An 8444-nucleotide genomic window follows, 5' to 3' on the forward strand; every position below is an offset into this window, starting at 1 on the left:
AGGACACGCTTTCCACAGAGGTTCTCATCAGCTGGGTCAGGTCGCTTCAGGAGCCCAAAGAAAAATGTGGCACTTGGAGTTACCAGCATCGGAAGGTAATTTCCAATATATGTCTATATCTTTACAAAAAATGACTTGAAAACTCTACTTATATACTAACTAAATTGAACAATATGATAAGAAATGTAACCTTATCCTAAAACCATGAAACAGGAACTCGCCTGAAATAATGTAAGAAGTGTTGTAGTTGACTTGTGTAATGATCCATAAAGCAAGAAAGTAATAGGTGTCAAAAATATATGAAATCCAAGTGTTTGAATATTGAAGTATAGTTGCATATGGAATATAAAGTACAAATAATTTGGATTAATTACTCGCTGACTGTAGATATTTTTACTCTAATATATTGATTAGCATGTCCATTAATCTGTGCATCTTTAGTTGTAGAGCTGTCCTGGGGCCAAATTCCACTCGATCGAATTGGCCAAATTGTAATAGATATGTTGAGGCCACAGTTGAAAAACTGCTGCAGTGTTATCCTAGTGATAAACGCTGCAAGAAGACTAAGACCTTTCAGTCCAGATGGATTTTGATCAAGGAAGGATATTCACGGATCCAGTTCCTTGTTATGTCCAGTGGAAGGGTCCTTAGTAATACAGACATTCAACTGCCAAGTCTTAACCAGAAAACCATCCAACAGTGGTAAGTTGAATTAACCATACCTGATGAACTTGATGAACCGAGCTAGAAATTGAAGGGTTGCAAGGTTGTTAAAAGAAGAAAACTTCTGAAGAAGGAAATGGTAACAACGTATAATCATAAAAATGTTTAATGCTGCCTACTATATTGCAAAATTTTCATATATTTGTCCTATAGTAGAAGGTTCCAAGCCCTTGTGAAAGCAGAGGAGAATTTGTTATGGTTTTTGGAGTGATTGTCAGTTCCACTAACAAATCATGTTATTCTGTCAATGGACTTAGCCACAAACTTTCAACCATAACAGTTACAAATACCAGGCTCTGCAAAGAAAAGAGACTTCTGTAGTTCAACTGGAAAGAAGACTTTCCTTTCTTGGAAAGAGGTCTGAGTTCAAACCTCAGTGGAAGTAATATATATTTGCAGTTCTGGAACATTTGAAACTGTCTATTTCATTATCAATTAAAAGTTAGATTATCCTTCATTTTATATTTATGTTGAATTGAGATTTGTTAAAAGAGCAAAACTAAGCACATTCCTTACTCTCCTTTATTTAATGTAAGAACTGTTAAATTCCATCTTGTTTCAGTCATTTCATTCATTATCCTCTTTTTATTAACATCATTTTCTTTCCTTTCATTCTCATTATTTTTTTTCTTTTTGTCTTGTTAGTGCTGTAGACTTATATGCTATATCCTTTATTTTATGTAATAACTGTTAAATTCCTTCTTATTTCAGTCATTTCCATCATTTTTCCTTTTTTTTTCATTAACTTCTTTTCCTTTCCTTTACTTCTCATTATTTTTTTTCTGGTTAGCGCTGGAGACTTATGAGCTATGGCCTTAGTCGGTAGTGCACGAGACTCTTAATCTCGGGGTCGTGGGTTCGAGCCCCACGTTGGGCGTTTTAATTTTATACTTGATAAACTGTTAACATAACGTAAGTAAATTTTTCTTTATCCAATTACGGTCATTGCAGTATACATTTTATTCCAATTGCTAATCATCAGGTGCTCGTTAACTATTATTATGTAAGCGAATGTTGATTTGCTTATCAATTTTCAGAGTTGTTTTGTAATACTATCAAAAATATAACAATCCCGCGAGCCGGAGTCGAACCAGCGACCTAAGGATAGCTTTGAAGTTAACCACTACAGTCCTCCGCTCTACCAACTGAGCTATCAAGGGAGATAGCGAATAAATCATGCATAGATATCCCAGGTAGTCCTGGGATCGAGCTGTGCAATGGTTCCATTGTAATCTTTATAAGTAATATATGGTCTGGACTCTGTTCTCTTATAAATGTGTACATTAGTTAAAATTGCTTTCTTATAATCCCCTGGAAGACACCTTATAAGAATATCAAAATCGGATAGAACAGTGTCAACGGAGATATCGGGATCACCTTTATTTACAATCTCAACTTCAGCAATAGGAGAAAGGAACTTAGATACAACTTCAAGTGTGAAATGTTTGATCTTAGTTATCCCAGCCTGATAAAAAATAGGTTTGCCATTCTTGACAAGTTTTGGGTTGAAAAACAATGGTTATTCATACCTGAAGATATATCCATGTTGCCATATTTACTGTATGGAAGGCATAGCACGCCTTCACCATTTCACGATAAACAATTGGTAATGACCTTAAGACAGTCCACCATCTAGACATCAAAGTGATTACAGTAGCTCTTCCTTGGAGAGTTGCGACCATAACCTTAAATTAATTTTACAGAACTAACTTTACTTTCCCAGTCCTTGTCATTACACATATTCAGATAAACATCTACATAAACACCTTAGTTTTGTATTATTAATGAAAAAATATGTATCACACTCTTCGAAACAGCCTTTTCTTGATCTCAGTAAAATTTTACGAAAGCTGAAAACCAACTTCCTCATACCTAAAGCCTGACGACTCCTCGGGCATAGTGTAATAGATGGACTGCACATAACTTTACCAAGATTAATCGTAAGACGTTTTCTTTTAAACATTTCATAAGAATTTGATTATATCAAAGTCTACTATCACATGAAGAAGAAATATGCTCTTTTCAAGAAACATCTTGTTACTGACATCAAACTTTTGAAGCCAATTGACTATTCTAACGAGTCAGAGGTTTTAGAATCTTATGACTTATCAGTGTAATAACAGTGAACGCCTTTCAGTAGATTAATTCTTAAAGTCACCAACTGTGAGATTAAATTTAGATATCTGTGAATTGTTAACATGGTAGTGTTGTAATCATTTTAGATGTTTTGTTATATGCTCTGTGAGGAGTTTTTAATTTAAGAGGTCTTATTTGCTTGAAATAATGAATTGATTTTTCAAAAGAGAGAAAAAAGAGAACTGGTGTTGCGTTCGATCCATACAGGAGGCTAGACATGTTTTTATTGAGTTCCATTAGATTATATCAATCCACTTCGTGATCTCACCAGTTGATCAATTTTAGGTTTAAGCTTTTACAATCAATCTGAGTATTTTTGAAATCGCAAACTTTTCGGCAGCAATGTGAAAATAACAGGATATTATTGACATATGTCTATATAACAATTAAGAAAACAAGGGATTAACAAAGGATGTTTGACTTCTATTCAATAAGGAAAAGGCCTCCAGGGTCACAGCTGTTACTTACCGATTTAAAGTATTTATATCCACATTGTATTAGAATGTGTGTCAACCGCCTCCATAGCTCAGTGGTTAGAGCACTGGTCTTGTAAACCAGGGGTCGTGAGTTCGATCCTCACTGGAGGCTATAAATATTTTAAATGTGTTCACTAAGATTATATACTAAGATGCAATCCACTTCTCGATCACCAGTTAGGTCACAATCTTTTGATCAATAGCAACCAAAATGACTCTTGAGTCTTAAAATGCTCTCTATCCATTTCGATTACCTGTCCCTCTGTTGAATTTCTGTCTACTTCAAATTTGTTTCCTCACCGATACCTTACATCATGTTTAGTTTTTTCAACCAACTTGACGGCTTATATCATATTACACTGTCTCCTTCGTTATCAGGTATAGTAAAGTAACCTTTATCATTATCCCTAATAACATCTTGACACCTGGTCCCGGTCGTTCAAAAGCTGGTTAGAGATAACTAGTTGTTGTTAAAAACTTTAAAGCATTAAATGAAACAAAGTTGGGAACAATCTTTATACTTAACAGCTTTAGACTAGTTATTGAAGGTTAAGGTTGATATGTTTTGAATTAATATTTCCGTGGCAACAATATTAAATTTTAACGAACCATTATTTACCTCTATCTAGCTGTGCTGTTATCAAGCCTTTTATCCAAACAAACTCCCAGAGAAAGAAGGTAAAAACCTGCAATACAACAATTCAGTTTATATGCTGTTTGTTACGATGTAGATAATAACTGGAAATTACCCGAAGTATTTTATTCCTACATATTTACCAATCTGGTTAATCTCCATGACAACAACTACCTTTTAAACAATTCATATGTATGTATATGTGCAATTATATGTGGTATCAAGAGCCTACTGGAAGTGTACATTATGTATGTGGACAATTTTGTGTAGGATTTCGTGCACACGGTTATCAGTATTCGTTCTATAACTACTGTAAATACGGTAAAAGCACAAAAAGTTTCTTCCACCAGCACATATGGATACTTAAGGCATCAGAGGAATGTATAGTCTCGTAGAAATAACCCTTCACTCAGATCATGCCGTCATGCGGTAGTTACTATTATCTGCGTATACATCCTAACGTATCAGTCGTAATCACCCACTGAACTTGACAATCAGTAGGAATAAGCACATATTTATACAGTTCAATCTGACACAATGTGCATAGACTGAGCCATTGGCTAACACCTTGGATTCTCTGATTTCAAGAGACACGAAAGTTCTCCACGCTGATATGCGTTCAAAGAAATGGCATTCAATAACGCGTCACACTTAGGTGTAGAAAGCAAAGGGAAATAACACTTCACTAATAAATCGCAACCTTTGTGATCCTCGGGCCAGGTGTAGTTTAAAATCTATCTGTCATATGACAGTTCTTTCTATCAGTTTGATTATCATTAATTTTCACCTGGTTTATTCTCTTGGTACATTCTCAGGATTCTCCATGTTAATCTATTTTGTGTTTATATTTTGCCTAGTTTTATTGAAATTGAGTTTAAATTATTATGATATTGACGTAATGTTGGTGTTTCCTTGTTGTTGTTTTCATCCTGGTGACAAATTGTGATGTCCTTGTGTTAATACTTTGTTCTTCAAGCTGTTGCTCCAACCCCTGACCTCTCCTTGCTTTGGTTATTGACCTTATGTATTACAAGCAATGTCACGTCAAGTGATAAAACACATCCCTGCTCTACTGTATCTAACCACTAAGTTGTAGTAAGAAGTGTTATTGACTTGTTCTTTTGTACAACCTTTGAAGACTAGGAAGAAAGTGAGGAAACTCCAAAGAAATCGAGAGTGATCCAAAAAATGATGATGAGGTGCATTAGCCCCATTATCAAACGATTTTCGTAATTTTCCTATTTCTGATAGTCACTCGAATGTTGCAAACCATGTCGCTACTCGATTGAATTAAAACGTTGAATGCAGGTTACGGTAAACCTAGGGGACTAAAGGTTTACCAGCAGTGTCTACCACCTAATATCGCCCTTGCAAAGGTGGTATCTTCTCTTAGAAAACATCAATTGCTGTTCATATTGATATTGCAACATAGTGGCTAATTATACATCCTCTGATTTTTTGTTCCTGTACTTTAAAACCCTAAGATTTAGATATGGAGCCTTTGTGATTTAGCGTCCTATAGTCAAACGCTGATGATACGATGATATTTGGCCCCCATTAAATTTGAATTTGGATTATGATTATTGTGACATGTTGGTATCTTTGTTTTGTTTTTGTTCTTTATCAAAAATATGTATTAGAAAGAAAACAAGTTCAATGTTATATATATGTAGTATTTAATTGGCATGACATCGGGTTTTGAACAAGGTTTAGGTCTTGGGTATCAGTTGCATCTATAAATCATTCTATCTGGGTTCCCGTAAAAAGTACCTTTCCTTGTTTGCCTTTTAATTTCAAGCAATCAGTCACCTTCTTTTGTAAACGAGCTTGTTGAGTAAGTAAATGCGTCGGTGGTGTAACGGTCAGCATGGTTGCCTTCCAAGCAGTCGATCCGGGTTCGACTTTTACTTTTGAAGAATTCTAGGTGTTTGTCCCCTATTTAACATGCTTTATTTATGATATTGGATATATACAACTGGGTTTGGGCACATGATTTCCAAATCATATGACATGTCGTCTTTTTTTCAAAACAATAAGAAATTCGAAAACGAACAGAAGAAAATAAGCGGTATAACTCAAAATCCCGCATATATCATCAAATTAGGCATATATATTAACGAAGCACTTCAATATTGCATTGGTGTTATAATTATAATTATAATTCATTAATGCTATCTAGATTAATCTGTGTTTCCATAATTCGCGAATCAATAGTATATTTTTTATTATCCAATTGACCTCGAGAAATTATGACGAATCCTTAATTCATACAACACAAAACTGATTAAAAATTGAATTTCTTTACAAATGGACAAATATGCCAGTAAAATAATCCATACTCGTGATCAGCGGCAATATGTTTATTGTAATCTGCAGTTATACAAAGTCAAGCGATTTTAGCAAGTTAACATATCTTAACGTAGTAACCAAATTTTGGAATTTTGCAGAGGGAGAGCTGTCCATTCACGTCTCACAAAGATATGTCTGTATGAATGAACCATCTGATCAGACTTCTGCATTTTAGTCATTGATAATTTTCGTCAAATTGGTCCTTATACCTTTCCTCGTTATCATGACTGAGGACATTGTTGTAAAACGGAACCTCGAAAGCATAGCATAAACAAATCGCCGAATTAACTTGAAGTCCAGGTTACCCTTACCCACTTGCTGACATCCTTTTGGTCTTAATTGGGCCTATTGCGGTTACACAAGCGTGTTTAGTGTTATTCAAATTTAATTTAAAATGGAACCTTGTTTATTTTTTCGAGAAAACTATCATTACGTAAAAATATTCTATCCGTGATAGTCCGCAGTATAATTGATCATCTCACAAATAAGTACTGTAAATGAAATAAAATATCAAAATTGGTGTCATGATATAAGGAATACACGATGATGAAATTGTCATAATAATATATACAAAATATGTCGAAACATCTTATCAGTAATAAAAACAGCAGCTACCAACGTTGGCATTATTTTGAAATACCGATACATTTCTGTATTTTTGGACCGAAGCGGTACCACGGAATATAGAAATCATGGCACGAAATAGCTTTCGAGGGCTGATTAATACATATAAGTTGTGAGTCTTGTATTGAAGAAGTTAATCAGGGGTAGCTCGACTATTCAATAACTATTTAAGGCTGTAAACAAAGCAAGTGACGTTTGCAAAATGGACAAAATCACTGAAAAAAGTGATTCAATATTTGCATAAGGTCTAACACATAAGGACATCCACACTGATATGGTAGCAACACAAGAGAATGGTGACCCTTCATATGCTACTGTGAAAAGGAGGAAGGTGGATTTAAGAGTAGCAGACAGAGCTTCAAGGGTGGCGCCCATCCTGGAAAGCCTGTCACTGTGCAATCCAAGAAATGCTCGATGAAGTCCATAATATTGTTATGGCTGACAGGCGAGTTACAAAGATATAATGCTAGTACAACTATTCCAATATTATGGAAGATCTTGAAATGGGAATGCTCTCAGCCTGTGGGGTACCAGGACTTAAGACAGTTGGGCAGACGCACACCAGGTGAACTTTGTCGTGTGCTAAACTGAATCTTTTAGAGACAGATGCTGCTAACTTTCAGCAGAGGTTTGTGACTATGGGTGAAACGTAGGTCAGCCATACCAGCCCAGAGGTTTAACAACAGTCTAACGAATGGAAGCAACATGGCTCACCCACGCCAAAGAATGCATATTTTGCATCACTTCTTAAGAAGATGAGAGAAAGTTTTTAACTCAAGCACCACGGGAACACTCAGTAAATGTGTATTGTTCTATCTCGCCAATGTCCCTGTTCACAAATTGGTAATCACAATGACAATCATTAATGATTGTGAATTTGAATTGATTGAGCATCCGCCTTATTCGTCTGATCTCCCTCCATCAGACTTTCATCCATTGTAACTATTGCGAAAGGCCATTTCCAGTACCCACTTTCGGTCAGATGATGACGTCATACATGCAGTGGAGGATTTTCTGAACTGTTAATAAAATAACTTCCTTAAAAGTCGCATCGTGGCCCTTAAACATCGCTGGCAAAAGTGTATGGATACTGATCGGAATTATGTTAAAAGATCATGTAATATGTCTGCCAAAAATCAATCCCTTAGAGATGAGGTTTACAATTTAACAATAAGCTCTCATGCCATGTGAAAATGTTTTTCACTTCTTTTTATAGTGTCATCTTTACACTAAGTAAAGGAATATTTTGACCTATATTTTCACTACTTTAGATGTTGCATTAAGTTTTAATACTCCGGTACAATTTTTATTTTCAGAAATCCTCATTTTACCGTAGGCCTCAATTCAAATATCTTCAGACATGTGCAATCCTTCATTAAGTCTAGTAACAGATTATTAGTTTATTAGTATGAATTAGTGTAGAAACAATGTATATGCATTTTCCATGATAGCAATGGTTTTCCATATATAACTGATGCCTCATCTCTTGTCCTAAGGTCGAC

The 8444-nt window shown here is 35.2% G+C and overlaps 2 non-coding genes across 2 annotated transcripts; one reads left to right on the forward strand and one right to left on the reverse strand.

Moving 5' to 3' along the window:
• Positions 1 to 1793: 1793 nt before the first annotated feature.
• Positions 1794 to 1883, reverse strand: Trnay-gua (transfer RNA tyrosine (anticodon GUA)). The gene is given in 2 exon segments: positions 1794 to 1829; positions 1847 to 1883. It is a non-coding gene; the product is annotated as a tRNA-Tyr (tRNA).
• Positions 1884 to 3374: 1491 nt separating this feature from the next.
• Trnat-ugu (transfer RNA threonine (anticodon UGU)) lies at positions 3375 to 3447 on the forward strand. The gene has a single exon. It is a non-coding gene; the product is annotated as a tRNA-Thr (tRNA).
• Positions 3448 to 8444: the final 4997 nt, after the last annotated feature.

The sequence above is a fragment of the Ylistrum balloti genome, unplaced genomic scaffold (assembly GCF_031769215.1).
Source record: "Ylistrum balloti isolate Yb309-2 unplaced genomic scaffold, AGI_CSIRO_Ybal_v1 Utg370418, whole genome shotgun sequence".
Lineage (NCBI taxonomy): Eukaryota > Metazoa > Mollusca > Bivalvia > Pectinida > Pectinidae > Ylistrum > Ylistrum balloti.